The sequence below is a fragment of the Nuphar pumila genome, chromosome 17 (genome assembly GCF_984573655.1).
Source record: "Nuphar pumila chromosome 17, dmNupPumi1.hap1.1, whole genome shotgun sequence".
Lineage (NCBI taxonomy): Eukaryota > Viridiplantae > Streptophyta > Magnoliopsida > Nymphaeales > Nymphaeaceae > Nuphar > Nuphar pumila.
Window position 1 is genome coordinate 5,976,272 of NC_143265.1, and position 23,386 is coordinate 5,999,657.

Genomic DNA, 23,386 nt, shown 5'->3' on the forward strand with positions numbered 1-23,386 from the left:
ACCAATGATCAGCTTGGTGACATTTACACAAAACCTTTGTCTTCTTAGCGATTTTCATTGTTGCGTTTCAAACTCAATATGTGCCCTGGCCCATTGAGTTTGCGGGGGGCTGTTAGATCACTAAATTTGTAAGGGTTGTCCATCACGACTCCTTACCAAGTAGACTCTCATGATAATGCCAATATGAAAGGAAATCCAACAAACATAGGAGTCAGCATATTTGAAAATTCTATACAAATAAGAAACTCCAAATTGTTATCAGATTAAGACCAGCTAGGTGAATCATTAAGATCCTCAGTACCAAATCCTAAAGATGAGGATAAGAAGGAAGGATCTCCAGCGAAGACGTTGATCTCTAATTCTAATGCAATCCTGAAAATTTCCAAATGTACTAAGATTGATTCTCCTTGTAATCTTTATCAAGAAAAGAAGAGAATAGTCTCTATTCAAGTCTAAATAGAGTGACTGTCGTGGACGTATGTTGTTTAATCGAACCACATTATATTTGGCCTTGATAGTATATGTGAGTTTTGTGTATCACATGAACACATTCTCTATTACCAAGAAAGAAAATATAAAAGTTATAAGATATGTATACATCCATGTAATAGGTAATTGGGTCCAAGTGTGGAACATCTAAATGAATGAAAAGTGGTCCAAGTGTGCATAGAAACTAAAATAGTCACAATGGCTCAAATCAGTAAAGTGATCCAGCAGTACATTCAAGAGTATTGTTGAGTTATTAAAAAAGAAAAAAAAAAGCAGAGACAATTTTGGAAAGAAAATCTTCATAACTTCAAGATTGACAAAAAGCAACAACTAGAACTTTGATGTAACCTGAAACCATTTTTACAGAGAAAGCCACCAAACTATGACTAATCCCTATCAATTATCTAAGAAAAACTTTCTCCCTTGATCATCTTTGACAGAGCTAAGATGAGCATCAAGATTTATGTGTGTGCATCATTTGCACAGGCGAACTCCAGCATAGGGGAGAAAGGAAAATGAGCATTGCAGAGAATGCACACCGTAGGGGAGAGAGATAGGGGGGGGGGGGGGGGGGGAGGGGTCATTCTGGAAGGAACAAAAACTCTAGTTTTCTAGAAGGAGTGAACAAAAATAATTTTAGTGGGTTTTTGTGGGTTTCTAGGAGAGAAAAAAGGTGGATCCTACCAACAAAAATAAACTACGTCATTAACAGTTTTATTGGCGCAGGTAGGATTTGCACTAGAAAAACAATGGTTTTACTGACGTAGAGGAGACTATGTTAGAGGGGAAAAAATAATAATTTTCTAGCGAAACTATTTTCACGTTAGTAATAATGTTGTACAGTGGCGTTGCCACTCATGTGCGTCAGTAAAATGTCTATTTCTTATAGTGATGTTCGATATTTTAAATCTATGACGGAGATATATTTAGTATGATTAGCATATATAAACCTTATTAAAATCGATAGTTATGGTGTTTAATCAAATTAATACCCAAAAAATCCCTAAATAGTAAAAATTGATTTTGGAGATTTAGAGTTCTTTTTAGAAAAGTAGTTTTTAAGGGTTTATGATGTTATGTTTTGTGTTGAAAATTATATACAGTATGATCTGAATATTATTTGAGATTAGATATGAGATTTTCATGCTTTGATGAATTTAATATCATAAATAAATTCATGTAAGTTATTCCGATTAGGCTTTATGGGAACCTCTTTTGGGAAAATCGATTTACATAGTTTTATTTATGATTTGTGATTGATTAATTTATGATCAATTTATGTTTATTCATATTCATGTCAGATCTGTTATACATGTGCATGATTGATATGTTATTCATAAATTAATTTATAATTTTATGATATATGTTTCAGTGTACGTATGTTTATTTTATAGAAAATGATCCTATGTGATTCGAGACATATTTTCATGCACTAAATTACATATATACTGCATGAATTGATTATATTTTGCATCTAATCTGTTATTGATTGAGTTATGTTGAATAAATTCATGTGAAATCATATTTATGTTGATTATTTTATGAAAAACATGAATTAAATGTGTTAGTTGTGTGAAAAGCGTGTTATCCTATTTTTATGGGCCCAGACACTTTTTAAAAAAATTATCATATGCCCAAACGGTGAGCTCAAAATTTTTAAAATTTTATAGAGATGTTTCATACATATAGAGAAAACCCTAGAAAAAAAATGGCTCTATTTGAGCTCTGAACGAGGAAATACAACCTCAGAAAGTTAGAACAGAATTTATGTCCTAACAAAAATTTTGTAGATGACTGCACAGTCTTGTAGATTTTATTTCTCTTAATATGTTTCATGGTTATGGTAAAAAATTGTATATGTGTGAGATTACATATTAAAAATATTTTAATAAAAATTTGATGCACAAATTCATTACAATTTGTGAATTAAAAATCATGGAAGATGATTTCAAAACCTAAAATTTTTTAGGACACTTTATGTCTAAGAACCTAAACATTTTGCGGTTCATGAATTTAATTTACAACTGGGATGAAGTTTGAACTTGATCTCTATGAAAGATTTTATCAGACATATCCCTCTATTTACAGTAAAATTTACTGGTTTTTATCTTGTTGTAGATTTGTTGTTTGATGCTTCTTCGGAGGGACTGAACCTGATAAGTCTGTTTAGGAAATAGAAAATCAGTTTCGATAAATTATTTATTTCTCCTTGATCAAAACTTTGATTAAGGCAAAGTTTGTGGTAATAGTTAGCTAACATATTCGAGCATTTACTATAATTTTTTTAGATTTTTTACTTACTATAGTTTGGCCGTGACAGAATTTATATTGACCAACAAAATTATGTCCATGCAGTTTTGATTTGGAACTCTTATGGTTTCTGTGTCCTGGTTTCGAAAGTGAATTAGTTGGACATGTTCTTGTTCCTGAACTGAACCAGATGAACACATTATATATTAAAGACTAATGTTTGCATCCAATGATGTTTATGATATGATATATGATGAATATTCATGTTTTTATGTTATGATATTGAGCATGTATTGATGATATACTGCATGTGTTTATGATGAATAAGATGTGTATGGTGTGTATATGATGTGTATATGATGTGATTAATGCATATAATGCCATGAGTATGTGTGCATATGGAGTTGTACATGCATATAATGTTGTAATTTATAACATATGGTCATGCAACATTTATAATGTGATGTTTGCATATGCTAATGATTAAGTGCAATATGCCATGATTGTATATAAAATGATAATAAAATATGTCGTGTGTGTTTGTGCAAGATTACAAAAAATATTGTATATACACATGTTGCATATAAGTTACATATTGAGTATTGGTTTTGAAAGAGGAACCAATGACACACTAAGTGGGTTGCTTGCCGAGCTACACTGACCTATGGCCTTAATAAGATAACCCCACACTTTACAATTTCTGTGTGTTGACTATCAAAATCAGCGATTTCTAGGCATTGGCTATCGAAATCACGAGATCATGAATTACACTTAGCAGTTTTGGGCTTTGGCTGTCGAACTCGCTTGATCGAAGATCTCATGCCTGCCTTGGAGAGAGCGGGTGGTACAACTTGCTTGGACACTACTTTTTTTTATGGATGAAAGGTCTCACTTGGTCCCCGGTCCACAGAGTTAGGGGGGCAAATTACCAATTTGCCCTAGGTGGTATGTCTTCGTCTTTGTATAATATTAAGATAGATCATGTTTACTGCCAGTGGAGGAGTTTCTCTCTGCATTGTACCACCCTCAGTGGGATTCTAGCTTAGTCAGTCACTGAGTTAAATTAAAATATATAGCATAATAAACCTCGAGTGGTCTGAACTAAGTTATAATTGCTCTTTTCATACCCAGTAAAGCTTTTAAGAAAGAAAAACAATGCATTAGTTGAGTATGTACACTTTATATTTGTGCAGTTACTTTCATAATTATATCTGTGTTGAAATCATGTTGTTGTTGATGATATTTATTTATGACATGCTTTGATATCATGTTTTTCTGAATTTAACTGTTTTAATTATTGAGATGGATGATTATGATTGTTGATTGCATGTATGTGTATGCTTAGTATTGTTTATATATGCATTGTTGATGTATTTTTTTTACTAAGACTCGTTGTAGTCTGACCTTTCTATTTTATAACATACAAATACAGAATGATTGAAGCAGTTGCGGGATGTTGTGGTGGTGTCATAATAACCAATTATTGATCTCGAGAACACATTTGATTTAAATACTTATTTATTTTGTTTAATTTAGACTCATAAACAACATATTTATGGAATGAATGATTTAGAATTGTTTATGCTTTGATAGAGATGTTTTATATACCTGTAACTCATCTAAAATGTTTAACCAATTTCAAATTAATGTTTATGTTGTGATTTCAAATTTATTTGATAAAGGGTTTTATCATTTGGACGTCTTTTCTCGAATTTAGTTCTAGAGAATGATAGAACGCTGGTGCTTCCACAGGCTAACTCCTTAGAGCTTGATTCAGTTAGAGCAATGTCATAGATGAGACATCATATTTAATTGAATTGAAAACAAATCTACATATTTTCATTTTAAAATTTTAGAGCATTATAGTTTATTTAAGTAATAAATAAAAAAAGTTTAAAACCTAGACCTGGAACTCATTCGGTTCTAGCTTTAGGTTGAAATGATACCAATTGTGCCCATATGAAAGTGGGGTCGCATCCAACTCAGATTCGGGTCCATTAGTTAAGGTGCTAATCAGAATCTTCTAAATAGGAGAGTAACTCCCAAATAACTACCAAACTTTTTGTTAAAATAAACCATGTTTCTTCATATATACTCTTCAAATGTTCTCACAAACTTGTGTGTGTGATGAGTATTTTATTGGTTTCTAGTACTAGTATGCTTGATACTTAGTGGTGTTAATGGGTTGGGTTTACCAGGATCCAACCCTCGACCAAACCTATAGGGTCTGATATGGTGACAAATAAGAAGACCCGATTAAGACCGGGGTCCGGACCCAAAGGTCCGATTAATACATGGACTAGGGTATAGTTTGTGAAATTTTATATCAGACCCGGGTATAGTTTGTGAAATTTTATATCAGACCCGGGTATAGTCCCGACCGATTAAGACCCACAAATTTTCAATGTAAAAATGATAAAAAAGTATTATTTTACCAAGTATAGTTCATGTAATTCTTATCGAGTCTGGGTATGGTTTCTCTTATAGTAGACCCAATTAAAACTGGATCTGAACCCGATACCATACCCAAAAATCTGTCCAAGTCTAGTTCCACCTGGGTCCGAATCCATTGACAACCCTCTTGATACTTGATGTGCGATACACTAGAGTATACCGAGTAGCAAAAGACATTTGTTTCTCTCTTATAGGCCAACACCTTGGATATAAAACTCAAACCAACTGCAGCTCTAAAATTAGGCAGTTTTCATGATGCAAACTGTATACATGTTCATGAACTTTAATATTTCTGTTTGGAAGTTCATGTGTGGTCCTCTTTCACTCTTTTGAAAGTAGTACATGTGAAGCATAAGCACAACCTTCATGCATGTCATGCAACTAGAACAACAGTATCCTACAAACAGACTTGGATACTAGCAAGATTTTGGTTCATGTTCACCATATCACTGTGGTGGGTCCGATCTAATATCGTGTTTTCCATTGGCACGTGGGCTTTGGGCCCCATCTGTCTCTTTGAAATCAGACCTAGTATTTTTAATATTTACACAGAGAAACTACTTCCAGGAACAGGGAACTAGTTGGGTTGGCTCTGCCTGTTGTACTTATGATCACTTTCCTTGCAGCATAAAACTCCATGAGCTTACCCTTTGACCCCAAGAAATCATCAAGCTTGGGTAAGACGCCCATGGGATTTGAACCTAGATAGCTACCTATACACCAAAACTACTTCATGCATGATTCTCTCTCTCATGTTTTGGAGTTACTTGCAGACTGAAAAGGACACAACAAATGCAGCCAAGGACAAGACATGTGAGGGTTGAGGACCTTTTCAAGCAGGTCTGTACATTTTAACGCAATAGTAACAGAAACAATAATGGCGATATTCAATGGAATTGTTCATAGTCCAGCACCAATGTCCACATCAGAGATGATTCACAACCAAAAGGCTAAGCATGAAAATGATGATGATTGGCTCAACTTGACTTGACTTCATGAGTTCAAAACCCATGGACGTGTGTCTTTTGCTGCAAGGCCAAAAGTGGATGTACTCTTTTTTTTATAGGGCAGACTTTTACAACCATAGCATTGGGATTTGAACTTGCAACGCCTCAACACAAGGTGACTTGCACTAACTGCTCCTACCAGACATGCAGGGTAACATGGTTCGGTCCAAAGTGTCCAACGTCCATGATCGTTAATGGCTGATTCACCTCTCTGCCATGCACCTTTCATCACACACACATACAGTAACTCAGATCATGATGTGCACAATGAAAATAAGAGGAGAAGATAAATGAGAAATAGATTAACGACCTGATGTTCGATGTGATTATCGAGAGCTATGAGTATCCTGCAGAAGCAGGGGTTGGAAAATTTATCCTTCCCTGGGTAGGCGTTACTCAGCCATAACCAACTTCATTGGATTCCCAAACTTGCTGAAAATCCAATGAGGAGTGGGCCCATCACTATTTTGGTGGTTCCTATCTCAATGACCCACTTTCAGGTGGGTCATTGGATTTCATGTAAGACCCATTTAGCTACACTGGATCTGTACATCTCTCACTTGACCATATGGGGCAAACACCTACATTTTATTATAATCAGTGCATTATGCATGGCACTCATGACATTATTAGGTTTTACATACACTCATTGAATTTCTCCTTTATGATATATCTTTATCATGAAGCTATTCACAAACTAGGTTATTTTTTCATCATGTCATAGATTTTATCATAACCTTTAATTTGTGTATCAGTTTATTTCAAGTATTCACAGTTTGTTGCATACTAAGTCATGCAGTCCATAGATAAAAAAAATGAATGCATTATAATATGGGTCTCAAATAGTCATGGGGTTCTTGTAGCTCTTCCATAACTATACCATAGGCAAGCACTCTAGTGGAGTACTATAAAATTTATTAATTTATAAATTTGTGATTTGCCAAATATAGCAAATACTTCTACTTTTCAAATTTTCACCACAGCTTATACTTTCACTTTTCATGTGCATTATCACATGTTGATCACTACATGATCATTTTAGATCAGTATATCACATGCATGTGTAAAATTATAATGCAGCTCTCATTTTTCTAATGCATTGCATTCAAGTAATATTTGCATTAAGTCATGACATCACTAAGTTTTTATATATACTAGCTGGACTTTTCCTTCATGATATATCACCATCATGAGGATATTCACAGACTATGTTGATTTTTTATCATGAAGTAAAGCATAAATCTCTATATCAAAAACTATTTTTGGATATACACGAGATCCATATCCAATTAGAGTTATCTCATTATCATTTGGATATGCGAAATATGATAAGTCACTTCCAAGGCTTTAATCAAACCACAAGCATGAACATTTAAGTTTAAATCCATATATATATATATATATATATATATATATATATATATATATATATATATATATATATATATATATATATATATATATATATATATATCCAAATTTATTAGACTTGAGATGTTATCTATCAAGTTTAACATGATCCATATTAAAATGGATCTCCATACAAGCTTAAATAAAACCATGGATCACTCAGGATTTCACCATAATCCAAATCTCTATCCAAAACCATATATTTCAAATGCAAATGGATCCATATTACACATCCATTATTTTACTTATCTGGATCTATCAATCCTGGACCTATACAAAGTATATGTCATTATTAGGTACAAATATCTGGGCTGATCCAGATTTAACATAAAATTTAAATCAGATCTAGATCCATATAATATATGTATATATATTTAGATTTGTCTCTAGATCAATTCTGAATCCATATCCCATATCTGGGCATAACACTTATCCAGATCCAGTCATAAATCTTGAATCAAATCTAGATCTATATTTCATATGGTAATTATACTTATCTGGATCAATCACAAACTTGGATCAATTCTAAATCCATGCAAGTTCAACAAAACCCAATAACATTGTCTGGATCCAAAACTAATTCAATTGGATTTATATTCAATCAATTTGATCTATCCAGATCAGTATATGCTCAACCAGATATAATATGCTTTACTGGATGAAATTAAATCTATGTCACCTTACTTGATCCAAACATCTGATCTAATACTTGATCAGATTCAATCTTAACCCAAACATTATATTGAATAGATCTTACAAATAAACTTGATCTAAATAAAAACTAGATCAATGCAAACCATACTGGACCAGATATAATATGATCCAAAACATAAACATAATGTTAAGCATATAAAAAAAGCAATAACAAAAAAAAGAATTTCAGGATTCACAAATATTTATCGGATCCAACCAGGTCTTTATGAAACTACATGTATCAACTAGATCCAAACATGTCTATATAACGCTCTGAGAGGTATTTTGCTAACTAGAAGCATTTTTTTGCAAAATCAAAAAAGTCAAAACAGTTCTTGGTAAAATCAACAATCTAGAACACTAAAACATAATTTTCTAAGTTAAACAAAAAATTGCTGGTGCTTTTTTGTAATTTCAGAAAAGTTCAAAAACCAGTTATGAGAAAATCCTCAAACTATAAACCTGTCTCTGATATTTTCAGAGAACAGGTATGTTTCTGAATTTTTTCAAAAATAGAGCTCCTATTATGTAAAAAGTACAAGCAAAATTAATAGAAAAGAAAAGGGGCAGAAAGGTAAAACCTATTTTTAAAAAAAATTAAAACAAAAAAAATGAGTGGTTGGTGAAACCCTAACTTTACCCTTTTTTTATTTAACAATGAAAGAGGGGAACCCTTAGGGTTCCCTCATTATGAGAGAGAAGAGGGAGAGATGGCAGTTGTAGCTGCCCTCTACCTATCCTCTTTTTTTTTTTACTTACTCCTGTAAAAGAAGGAGAAGCCTTAGGGTTTCCTCTCTTACAAAAACAGAAATCGCAGGAAAGTGAATGGCAGCTATGCCAAAGGCGCACAACCATCCCACGACACAGGAAAGGTGAAAGCAACAATCGCGCTGCCTACGACGCAATCATCCAGGGCCACCACCTCCTAGCAGTCAACCGGCAGAAGACACACTGCGGTCCCCCCAGCATCTCCTCGCTCATCTTTGGCAGGGCACCGAGCACCATCACTGTCCTCTGCATCCTCTTCCCATAGCCACCTCTGACAGCAAGGACCCGACAGAGGAGCATCCTCCTACACCGCTGCATCTCACGGAAACACGGGGTTCTCCTTTTGACAGCAAGGACCCCTGCATCACCTGTCGGCTGACGCCTCTCAACGCATTATCCACCACGCTCGATGATCCAGCCGAGAAATTCCGCCAGCTGATAAAGATGGCAGAGAGATTTTTTTGTCTAGTTTGATTTTTTTTATTGTATAAAGAAGAGACATAGACCACACATGTGGCTAGAACGTTGTGCTCGGGCTCGCTTGCATCCCCAACACTGGTCGGTCTCCCACTGCTGGGTCTGGAAGCATCCATTGAAAGTGCCACAGTTTTTTGGTGAAGCATGGGAGGGCCACGCGCCAGCTCTGATGGAGAGGTAGCAACGAGCACGCTCGTTTGGGTCAGAGAGTGTGGCGTAGGCGCGGTGAATCTCAATGAAGTCACAGACAAAACCGTCGAAACCCCCCACCGGAGGCGTCTGGGTGGAGCCGCTTGGCGAGAGAGCAATAGGCGGCCTTGATCTCCATGGAGGAGGTCGTCTTTTTGACACGAAGCACCTAGTAGAGTGTCGATGGTTTTCCTCTATCCTAGATGCCGGCAGCTACCACCCGATGGAAGGGGTTTTCCCTCTGCCCTGACGTCAGCAGTAAAGGTTGTCGAAGTTTGGTAGGAATCGTCACTCCCGGTGAGAGGCCGAGCAGTTTTTTGGTGGCTGAGTGGCCAATTTTTTGGCGACGGCCTCAAACAGAGAAGAAGATCGTTGATTGGAAAGGCCAAATACGGTGACTTGATCCGATCACAGAGCACGTCTATGAAGCGGACGATGAGCCAGGGCTGCAGCCCGAGCCTGCCGAGTGACTTGGGTTCTGTGACTTTCATGAGTTCGATCTCGGTGTAAGGCATCATCGTGACTCCATGAGGCCGAATGGAGAGGTTCCCGGTGACATTAACGGAGAAGTAAGGGGTGCCCCAGTCATTGATCTTGTACAGAGAGGCCGATTGGTCAGGAAACAATGCCTCTAAGTTGTGATCGTTGCTATCGACAGCATGCGCCTGAACGTAGGACCCATCCGGTAGAGAAGAGGCATTCAAACGTTGGGACCATGCACGCCGAAAATCATGGCTCTGATATCACTGAAAGAACTCAGATCATGGTGTGCACAATGAAAACAAGAGGAGACGATTAATGAGAAATAGATTAACGACGTGCTTCAGGGGGGATGCACAATGTGACTATCGAGTGCTCTGAGTGTTTGGTAGAAGCAGAGGTTGGAGAATTTATCCTTTCCAGGGTAGCCGTTACTCGGCCATAACAAACTTCATTAAATTCTCAAACTTATTGGGAATCCAAGGAGGAGTGGGCCCACCACTATCTTGGTGGTTCCTATCTCAATGACCCACTACTTAAGTGGGTCATTGGATTCTATGTGAGACCCATTTAACCACACTAGATCCGTATCCAGATCCAACATACACATAGCCAAGTGTAGGCAAAAAAAATGCTTTAGCGATGGTCATTGACTGTTGCTAATGCTCTGGGCGGAAAAAAACCTTTAGCGGTGGTCATTGAAATTAATGCAGTAAAATGTGCAGTCTCTTAGCAGGAGTCCCGTTGGGGGGTTTGGGGAGGTGTTCATTGAGTTTCACGCTGCCAAAATAGTGACTCTCTCTCTCTCTCTCTCTCTCTCTCTCTCTCTCTATATATATATATATATATATATATATATATATATATATATATATATATATATATATATATATATATATATATATATATATAGGTTTCAGGATTTCTTTGAGATTTTGACCCCTTGATGTTAGGGGTGGCAATTTCTGACACGACCCGCCAACCCGCCTCTTAGGCGGGTTCGGGTTGGGCTTAAGCCAACCCGTTTAATAAACGGGTCAACCCATGTAACTCGTTTATTAAACAGGTCGGGTTCGGGTTGGGGGTATGCCAACCCGCCAACCCGTTTAATAAACGGGTTAGGCGGGTGGGTCAACCCGTCTGCCTGACCCGCCAACCCGACCCGTCAACCCGCCAACCTGACCCGCGAACCTGAAAACCCGTTTACCCGACCCAACCCATTTATTAAATGGGTTGGCGGGTTGTGTCGGGTTACCCGTTTATTAAACAGGTCGGGTTCGTGTTTGCCACAGCCGACCCGTTTAATAAACGGGTCGGGTTCGGGTTGAGGTATGCTGACACGCCAACCCGCCAACCCGCCAACCCGACCCGATTGCCACCCCCTACTTGATGTGTTCCACAGATGATTTTCTAAGAATCAACACCTAGATTATGTGTTTTCGATGAAAAAAAATGATAACCTTAACGTGACTGCCTTAGAGCATTAGAGTGGCATGATATCAATAGAATCAAGTTAGTCAAGGGAGGACTGTGACACAAGGGCACAGGCAAGAGCTGTATTCCAGGCAACTTGAAATGTGGGTGGGCTTTTTAATATCCATTTCTTCAGATAAAGGTGATCCCTATCCTGAAAATATGCCAATAATTGTTGCTCCTTCTCAAAGATTCTTAAGATGTGACATCTTTTGATACGATAGAGTTGAGTCAACTAAAATTTTAACCGACTGTTGGGTGGTAGTTTGTGTGTTTGGATTAGTGGAATTGGGTGGAACTGGAAACACATTCCATCATCTCTCTTCATATTGACATGCAATACTGGACCTGTAACCTTCCACTCGATACAGGATGGACCTGTAACCTTTCAGATTGACATGTCCATTTTTTTTTGTAAGAGTACATGCATGTATTGAATCACCGAATCTGAGCATTTTTTATGTATTTATAGGTTCTTAAAAAATAAAAATAAAAACTCGATTACAATAAAAAATTAAAATTTCATAATTCACAAAATCTATTACTTATAAAGCATGTTGATTGGTAAAACGAATTGTGGCAAATACATCTGGATTGGCTTAACGAGTAAAAAATTTGTGCAACTTTGTCTTTTTGCTAGATAATACTATATAATCCGATAATGTCAAAAGCAAGCTTAATGCGTTGTGTGCCTAATATATAATATATATATATATATATATATATATAGAGAGAGAGAGAGAGAGAGAGTAATGCTCTTTTCCTTCCCCGCAAAACATATCATTTTTGGATTTTTTTTCTCATCTAACACCATAGATGTGATCTATAGGTTTTTTTTAGTGGAAAGCGGCTTTTGGATCACCTGAATCTGACATGTATACAGTTTTTCCGGTGATCCAAAATCAATGGCTATAAAGGTACCATTTTTCTCCATCACATAAAATCATATTTTTTCGTCCAAAAAACATGATTCAAGAGTCTATTTTCACTAAAACGGGAGCTAACTTAGCAGAACGAGAAATGGGACCTAATATGTTCAATTCTCATATATAGTAATATGTTCGGCTATCCTATATATAGGATAGGTGCCTACTCCATTTTGTGTCTACTGCAAGTGAACGAGGGGTTTCTGGATTATTTTTCACAAATCTGACCCCGCAGATACATTCAACATGGTCAACTTGCTAAGAAATGGCACTTGAATCGTGTTTTTCTATTAAAAAATAATTTTGTAAGGCTTGGATATTTATGATATTTTTAAAATTTTTACTGTAACGCCCCGAAATTTTTAACCCAAAATTTGAAGATTTTTTTTTATATAACAGCGGAAACAAGAAATAAAATAGGGCTAAGCATTTCGAGACATTACGGCAGAGAGAAAACCCAACACATTTATTTCATTTCAATATCAATGAAAATCATCAGAGTTAAAATCAAAAAAGGAAACCCAAGCGATCCCTGGAACAATAAATCCAAAAATCTCGATCTGATGTCTCATCCCGCAGCCGCTCATAAACCCTATTCTTTACCTGAAAATAGTAAATTGATTGGAATTAGACTACCACGTCTAAGTAGGAAAACTGTAACTCTTAATGCAGGTACATCATGAGTCTAGTATGTGATGTGGGTGTCAAGTGTAAATCTTTAGTATATACAATAGCACGTAAACCAACAACAGTAATCAACAGTCATTCACATGAGCAGGTCAAACATGGTATGCAACATTAATAAGCAAGTGAGGTAAGTATGCAACAGCAATAACAATAACATACATAACTTTCATGTAATAGTTTAATCATCTCATATTTACCCATTTCAGGATTTCAGTTCATTTAAATTTCAAAATATAGAGCATGCTGAAAGAATATGCAATTGTCCCTTTTATAAATCCACTCACTGTGATACCTAACTGTTCTAAATAGTGTTTGTATTATCTTATCCCGCGGGTACACACGGGCCAAGGCAACCATCACAGAAGAGAACGTTCGGGGATATATTATTCAAGGGTGTTTTATTAACCCGAACATTCTAACTGAGACTGAAAATCCTAAGGGAGCGGCCAGTGACCGAGAGAATCCCCCAAAGGCCAAAACCAAAACAGAATGCATCCCTAACTTCTGCAGAAGAACAAAGATCTACCACCTAGGACATATTGGTAGTCCGGGTCCCTCCCAACTCCGAGGACTGGGGACCATCGAGTCACTTTAGCTCGAAACAGTAAAACACATGTCCTCGGAGTTTTGTACCACTTACCCTCTCCAAGGTAAGCCCGAATCTGAGTGGGTTAATCTTTTCATTTAATTATTTTCCCGAAGTACAGGGCATTCCCCAACTTCCTTCTACTACCTTAGCAGTAGATCCTAACCTTAGTCATTTTACCAAGGTGCATAAACCATCCAAATCCTTTTTACATATAGCTTGCTTAAACCCACTCAAAGTGCTTCGGTGCCTTTAAACCAGTCAAGCACACAAGCCTCGGTACCTTTAAACCAGTCAGGCCATAAAAATTAAATTTAAGTTTCTCATCAATGTTATGGTTATTACCCAAAGTGCTTCGGTGTCTTTAAACCAGTCGAGCACGAATACTATATTTTCATTTTCATGTGGATTCACATCATAACTTCGATGGTCTATGCATGTCCCTCAACACACTAGCTTGACATTCATATGTCCACAACCGACCGACCCATAGGTTCGGTTACCAGATCATCATTCATCATCATTTTTATTATTTATTTATTCTTCAATAGCAAATTGCCACAACGTACCATTAGGTTTTGACTTGTGACATCCCAACACAGGGTGGCATTTATTAAAAGCTTCGCAAAACAAGCAAAGACACTGTTGGTGTTCTTTATTGAGCATGCAGTGTAATCTTTAGAGATTTGGAAATACAACTATATACATTTCTCCAAATACATTCTCATTTGAACATTCCACAAGATATACAGCTTAGTTGGCATTTGATACTTTCAGCAAATATGTAGTGTTAGGCAATAGTACTTCAGAAAAATATATACAGCTTATCATGCATAAGAACATTGGAGAATAAGCATCTTAATGGCCATTTGAACCTTCTAGATGATATACATTTAAAGGGGCATTGGAACATTTTAAGAAATATGAAATTGAACATCATAATTTATGCAGCTAAATATGCAACTACATCTCCACTGAATATGCAGCTTAATAGTCATTTTGAGCATCAACTTCATATGCAATTTGAAAATGCATTTTTAATCTTCCACTAAATCTTCAGTCGAACAACTTTACATGCAACATAATATCTTGAACTGGAAATCACAAATCACCACATGGAAAAAGTTGACAACTAATGAGCAAATAGCTTATATCAGTTCTGACATGGCAGCTAAATTAAAAATCCAGACTGTCATATTATAAAAACCGACAACCACCAAATTCATATTCAATACATTTAACATTATTGATAGCCTGCAAAATAAAAACATAAATGTATCTATGTTAGGTAGTTAACAGGGAAATAATTGAAGTATTGGTTTCCTGCTGGGTTTAATAAGATTGCTTTTGGGCAGCAGCTAATGCTCTAATTGAATCAATAACAACCAGAATACCAAATCCGCATAGATATGTGAATACAAAGCAGCTTACGGCTTAAGGGAAAGAAATGGTCACTTCAGTTACAATTTTCCGCAGTGTTATAGTCATTAATTCATCCTCAAAATCTGCAGTGTTGGAGAGTGCATCATTGTTATTAATTTGTGTTCCTGTGAAATGTCTCACTAGTAATGGTTAGCTTATTAGAGGGTTTTTCCGTGATTTCCAACTCATCCTTACCATTAGGATACAGGAGACTTCCTAATAAAACAATTACAGAAAAAGGGTAAGGTATTCCCATAAGCTGTCTTATGATTAACTGAAATCCCTAATTTTTGTTGTAAAGTTTTGGAAAGTAGTTCAACCAATTACAGGTGACCTGACGCTATATGTATATGTCAGTATAATTTATATTGGGTTGTCTTCAAGGGTCAGAAGTTACTGCTATTCTCATATGAGGCTGTAAACAGACGACCTATTCATAACTGAGGAATACACCCCAGAGATTCAAAAGATCTATGAGAACCGGTAACCTCTACTTAATTGAATGAGGAAGAAAACAATGTTAGGAGGCCATCTTATAGAATAGCAGGTTTACTTATAAAGAAATCTGTATCGCCATTTAGCGAGCTAAACTCAACTTCTTCTTTTCTTTTTCGAACCTATTTTGTGATTCATCAAATGCAGATGTTGCGCAAGCATACAGTAGGTGAGATTGCATACGAATACATAGCATAACAACCTATTCCATAATTCGTCTTATATAAAGATTGTGCAGACATCCTTCGTAGCATACAGGTGTATAAAGGCAAACAGGCAGTTCGTGGTTCATCAAATACAGAGATTGTGCAAGACTTTTATTTCATGCTTGAACTTAACATTCTACTAAACATAGTAACCCCTACAAACCCCGATTTAGACAAGATTTGAAGATCCAATACCGATTTTCTTAAAGACAAAATATGCTAAGCATGCATGCAGAACCCAGATTCTGCCCTTGTATCGGTTAAACCCACCCAAATGGGCTGAGCATGCTTGATGTAACCCATCAGCAGCAACCATAGGAAAATCTACTATCGAAAATTCGAAATCCCCAAATCGAGAATTTGGGATTTTCGGCAAACCTAAATCCCAGATTTTTTATTTGGGATACACAGCAAATCCAACGTCGCCTTTCCAACATAGAAAACCGGAACACCCAAATCGGTGATTTGGGGTTTTCAATGAGATTTAGTTTTAAAAGAAATCTAAGGACAAGGGATGAACTGGATTTGAGGTTCTCTTCACAACAGCCGAAATCCCCAAATCGAGAATTTGGGGTTTTTCGGACAACCCACACCATAGTCTCAACCCATGACGTACCCAACATGGAGAACACAGAAATTTCCTACCTCTTCCGACGCTTTTCCGACGATCGGAGACTGCTGTCGCGATAAGAGGGTCGGCCACTGTCGAATGCTCCACTGTCGAGCTCCCCTGTCGTCGGGCGTTCTTCCTTAAGCCGTGCGGACAAGAGAGAGGAGAGTGTGAGGAAGAGAGAGCGTGGGAGGAAGAGAGGAAAGTGGAGGAGGAGAGGGGATGCGAGGTGAGAAAAGAAAGGAGTTAAGTAGGAGGGTGTGCCTCCGAAAAGGAAGGAGGTGGTTACCTCCTTCACCCTCTCGGCTGCGCATCATCGTTCCCCAGCCACCCCTCACGACGAGTTAGGGTTCAAAAATGAACCCTAACAATTGATTTATCGGGTAGGGCTCTCCTTTTTTTTTTTCATAACTCTTTACACGGGGCGCGGTCTGGATCCAAGTCCGAGACCCGAGATCCAACTGAGTGTTGGATCCGCATCCCTCTTGTGATCCGGATCCGTAAGTTGGATCCATATGGATCCAAACGTAAATTTATAAAAAAAATTTATTTATATTTAATATAGGTTTACTATTGTATTACTTATTATTATTTATCTAGTTATTTCTAATATATGTATATGATATTATATATATGGACCCCCAATTGATATGGGTCCGTTTACGTTAATCAAAAATTGACATAACTTAATATGGATCCAGGATCCATTGTGCTTCGTAAATCTTTTTAATAAATTTGGATCCAGAAATCTAGAGTTTTAATTATATGATTTGGAACTATGGATCCAAATGAATTATTATGGATCCAACTAAATATACATCGATCCTTACGGTTTCCATACAAGGATCCAGGTTAATATTGAAGTTCCGATGTCGAAGATCCAAATGCAATGTTATGGATCCGAACATCGCCTAGGCTATACCAATCTCACTAAAGTGTTGTAGACCCAATATAGAAATTTTTATCAATAAAAATTTGATTTAAACTTCGAGGATCCAATCCATTTGACCAAAATCTATCATTAAATATTCAATTTAAGGTTCGTGGTCCGATATCTAAGATCCGAATGGAATATCGAAGTTCTAATCAGGATATTAGGGATCCAACATTGAAGATCCAAATAGGTTATCCAAGATCCAATTACGAATAAATAATTAAAATATTCTTGTATCACCTTAATGACTTAAAATCTAAGTTTATTTATCTGATAAAAATCGCGGGTATTACATTTACAATATCGATTTTCAAACCTTGTAAAAACATACATGCTCTTTGGAATCGGATGATGCAAGAGTGTTCCTATAAAGTCAAGCACATTCAACACATTTGTACACTCATATTCCAGAAAAACATAAACCTTCAAAAGCCCCATAGACTATAGTAGATATGGATCGTACTTTTGAAGTGTCTTATGATATATTTGAACCTTAGATGTGTTTAACATGCTAGATTTAGTAGGAATTGACTCTTGGATCATGTTTTTGTTTTTATGAGCTGAGAAAAACTAATACCTTCGTAAACATTGATTTTGGATCACTAAAAAAACCTGTATACAGGACAGATTTCGGTGATCCAAAAGTCGGTTCCCACTAAGCAAAACCTATGGATCACATCTATGGTGTTAGATATGAAAAAAATATTAAAAAAACTACGATTTTGAGGGGCAGAACCAGAAAGTGTGCAGAACCAGCACATTATATATATATATATATATATATATACTTAATTGAAGTTTTAGATTTTCAAATTTCTTCAACTTTTTTTGTTGATTCGACCAATAAACATTACTTAGTAGAAAACAAGTTTTGAATCATGTGATTATATCATACATGTATGTTTTTTTAAAACCTTTAAAAAATCAACGGCTAACAATGGATCAAAATTTCATGACTTAAAAACAAATTTTATTTTTATATTAAAAAAATATGATCCAAAACATGATTCCTATCAAATAAACTATGTTGAGAACATCTGAGCACCGTAGCATTACTCATATATATATATATATATATATATATATATATATATATATATATATATATATATATATATATATATATACTTCCACCTAATTAAAGCTTTAGATTGTCGAATTTCTTAAACTTTTTTGTTAATCAGACCCTATGGATATGATCTATAAGCATTATTTAGTAGAAAACAAGTTTTGGATCAGATAAAGGTGATCCTTATCCTGAAAATATGCCAATAATTGTTGGTCCTTCTCAAAGATTCTTAAGATGTGACATCTTTTGATACGATAGAGTTGACTCAACTAAAATTTGTTCTTCTTCTCAAATTTTAACCGAGTGCTGGGTGGTAGTTTGTTTGTTTGTATTAGTGTAATTGGGTGGAACCGGAATCACATTCCATCATCCCTCTTCAGATTGACATGCAATACTGGACCTGTAACCTTTCAGACTGACATGTTCTCCATTTTTTTTGGTTGGAGTACATGCATGTATTGAATCACTGAATCTGAGCATTTTTAATGTTTTTATAGGTTCTTAAAAAATAAAAATAAAACTCGATTACAGTACAAAATTAAAATTTCACAATTCACATAAAATCAATTACGTATAAAGCATGTTGCTTAGTAAAACGAATTGTGGCAAATACATCTGGATTGGCTTAACGAGTAAAAAATTTGTGCGACTTTGTCTTTTTGCTAGATAATACTATATAATCCGATAATGTCAAAAGCAAGCTCAATGTATATATATATATATATATATATATATATATATATATATATATATATATATATATATATATATATATATATATATATATATATATATATATATATAGAGAGAGAGAGAGAGAGAGAGAGAGAGAGAGAGAGAAATGTGCCTTCTACAGACTACCTTCTCATTTTGCCCCACTCTGCCCCCGCAAAAAAATGTAGTTTTTGGGTGTTTTTCTCACATCTAACACCATAGATGTGATATATAGGTTTTGTTTAGTGGAAACCGGCTTTTGGATCACCGGAATCTAACATATATACAGTTTTTTCCGGTGATCCAAAATTAATGGCTATAAAGGTACCAGTTTTTCATAGCTCATAAAATCATGTTTTTTCATAAAAAAGAACATAATCCAAGAGTAGATTTTCACTAAATCGAGCATGCTAAACACATCTAATGTTTCAGATATATCATAAAACACTTCAAAACTATGGGGCAGAACGAAAAATGAGAACTAATATGTTCAGTTCTCATAGAGTAATATGTTCAGCTATCCTACACACTATAAAATCCAGAAATTTTGAGAATTTTTCAGATAAATAAAGGTGACATTTTTTACAAAAGAAATGTGATAATATCATGTCTTTGGAATGAATTGCTGATTTGAACTGGATCACATAGATCCAGTGATTTGATTCGGATTTGGCAATTGGGTTCGAATTTTAGGGGGATCCGAAACCCAACCATATTGCAATTGGATTCCGATGGATCCAAATATCATATGGATCCGGGAAGCAAATAATGAATTTTCGTAGGTGTTTAAGAAATGGCGGGAGAAATGAATTTGGAAATGTGAAGCCCGTTAGGGAAAGAACCCGAGCAGGAGTTTATCTAAATTAAACCAGACAAAATGTGCAACAAAATGAAGTGTGGCGTGGTGGAGAGGCTCGTTACCTCTTGGGGGTTTGACGCAGGTCCAAATCCCACCATGCTCACATGTATGTTTTTGAGAAAAACATGTTTTTGCTTTTGACAAAAAAACATAGTGTAGTGGAGAGGTTTGTTGCCTCTTTAGGAATGAACCCTAGTTCAAAACCCCCCATTGCATACAAATTTTTACATCTTTGTGTTTTGAGATCCTTTTACAAAAAAAAAATTTAAAACTCAAACCCAAACGTTTTATTGACTCCAGAAATAAATGGTAATATGAGAATTTACCGCATGCTTTCTTTAAGGATTAAGATAGCTAATTTGTCTCCCATTTTTCCATGAACTGAGGGATGACCATGTACAGGGCTGGAGAGAACCATAAAAAAAATGAGTTAGCTAAAATATCTCTCTTTCTTCATGATTTTAGGAGAAGTGTGTGTGCACAAGTGTGGAGGGCAAAAGAAAAAAAGAAAAAAAAGAAAACAGTTTGAAAAGAATCAAATGGTGTGAAAGAGGGAGGGCAACATAGTATTTTTTATTGTGTTTCAAAATGAAAAAAAAATGTAAATTTAGGATGGACGATTTCTAGATTTCAAACTCTTTTGAAACACCCAACTAAAAAGAGGTAAAAGAGACCTCTCATTAGTAAAAATAGTGGTACATGATTTTGCTATCTCTCTCTCTCCTTTCTCACTAAACCCTCCAGAACCTCCATTAATCTCTCACATTAAAAGAAGCTCTATGATTTTGCTATCTCTCTCTCTCCCTTCTCACTAAACCCTCCGGAACCTCCATTAATCTCTCACATTAGGAGAAGCTCCAGCTAGAAGTGAAGGGAGCACCGAGACAAACAACACCAGTTCCACTACAAGAAAATTGCTAATTAACGATGGAAATTTGCGAAGGATTTTTTCCGTCGCTAATTAGCGACAGATTAGCTAGAGATACAATCTGTCGCTAATTCGCGACAGATTAGCGAGGAAACAACTTTTATCGCCAATCTGTCGCTACTTAGCGACGGATTAGCGACTGCAATTTTTTGTCGCTAATTCTTATTACAAGAACACCATTTTAGCGATGGATTTAGAGAGGGAACTCTGTCGTCGTTAATCCGTCGGTAATTAGCGATGGCGTAGCGACATAATATATTCCGTCGCTTTTTTGGTATTTTGATTTACGACGGCTTAGCGACGGAATTATTCCGTCGCTAAATGTCGTGTAAATCCCTAATCCCATCCCTCTTTCTCTTTTTCCTGTTTCGCTGTCTTGCTCCCGCCCGCCGCCCTCTCCCTCCCGCCGCCCGTCGGCTCTCGCCACCGCCCGGCCGCCGCTCCCCGTCCACCGCTCGCCAGCCGTCCACTGCTCGCCAGTCGCCGCTCGCCAGCTGTCGCTCCCCGTCAGCCTCCCGCCACCGCCCGGCGACGCGCAGGTAATCATTTGCATCTGCATTTTCTTCTTCTTCTTCTTCTTCTTCTTCTTCTTCTTCTTCTTCTTCTTCTTCTTCCTCCGATTCCTCATCTGCATTTTCTTCTTCTTCCATTAATTCTGTATAAAACAGAATAAATAAAAAACAAAAACAAGAGAAATAAAAAATTGTTTTTCTGATCATGAGGGTGGTTTCTTAGTTTAAATATGAAAAAAAAAAACTCACCCCCACAGGAAACCTTTCGGCAACTCATTTACATGGCACGAAACAAACACACCCTTAGTAGGGATGCCAACAGTTAAGAGTTGGGATCAGAAAATACATTGGGGGAGTCATATAGGTCCGGATCCAGGACAGCCTAAATTTCCAAAAAAAAAAAACCGTACTAAATCTGACTCATTTGCATCCCTAACCCTTAGTTTTCTTTCATTTTCTTATTGTGTTTCACATACTTGTTGGTTGATCTTTTTGTGTAAATGTGTTGGCTCAATTCATGATATGAATGACCTATCAGTGACCCATGTTGAGCCTGTTTCTTTCATGAATGAAATGTTTATTTCTTACTTGTGTTGGGGCTTGGGAAGAAACTGATCTTAAAATTAATAAATAAGTACATAAAGGGAACTTGTATACATCATATAAATCTGATTGATGATGAAGCCTGAATTCATGCATGCATGGTAGTGTGGAGTTATTGATTCCTAATAGTCATACATTGTTTGATTAATTAGTGTGTTCCTAACAACTATTGGTTCTGTTTGGTATGTGTCAATTTTGAGTTTATGCCTAATTTATGCACAAATATACCTATGTCTTGTTTGATGTCAATTTTTTATTTTTTTATCATTGTTGAATTTCCTGCTTTTCAATTGAGTCGGTTCCTGTTTGCTTTCTTTTTCAGCATTGCATTACCTGTTTTTCTTTTCTGAATTTTCAGTAATTTTCTGCTTGCTTTACTGTTTACATTAGGCATAGTTTTTAGTTTTTTTTTCTGTTGCTAATTGTTCCTGTTTTTAATTTCTGGTTCTAATTTCCTGTTTTTAATTTTTACCTGTTTTCTTTTCTTTCATTCAAAATTTTGTTTGTCCAATTTTATGTTTCATGCTTTTATCTGATTTTTTTATGTCTATTTCATTCAAATTTTATTTTCCTGAATTTTTTTACAAGTTCATTTTTCTGTTTTCCTGTATTTCAATTTCCAATTGTATTTTTCTCGTTATTTTCTTGTTTCATTTTTCTGTGTTTGCTTTTCATCATTGCATTTCATGTTTAGATAATTCCTTGTCTGCATTTCTTGTTCTGCTAATTTTTGTTAATCTTTTAGTTTTTCATTCTTGTAAAAGTTCTGTTTAGTGTTTTTGCTTCCTTTGCATAAGTGTTTGTGTTTCCCTAATTAGCTTCAATATTCATTGCAGTACATTACTTGCACACTTTATTTCATCGCATTTCATCATTAGATATATCATCAACAGTTTAGTTGTTTTTTGCATTGCATAAGTGTTTGTGTTTCCCTAATTAGCTTCAATATTCATTTTAACACAGTGTTTTTTGCAGATTTCTCAACGGAACTCGCTTGTGCCCCACCACCCGTGGTAAGTAAGTGACAAAAACAATGCAAATCGGGTAAATACCCATGGTGAGTAAGTGATGCAAGCGCATCACATGTTATTTAATTTATTGAATGTAACACTTTATTGTTCACACACTCACTTAGTTGTTGATAT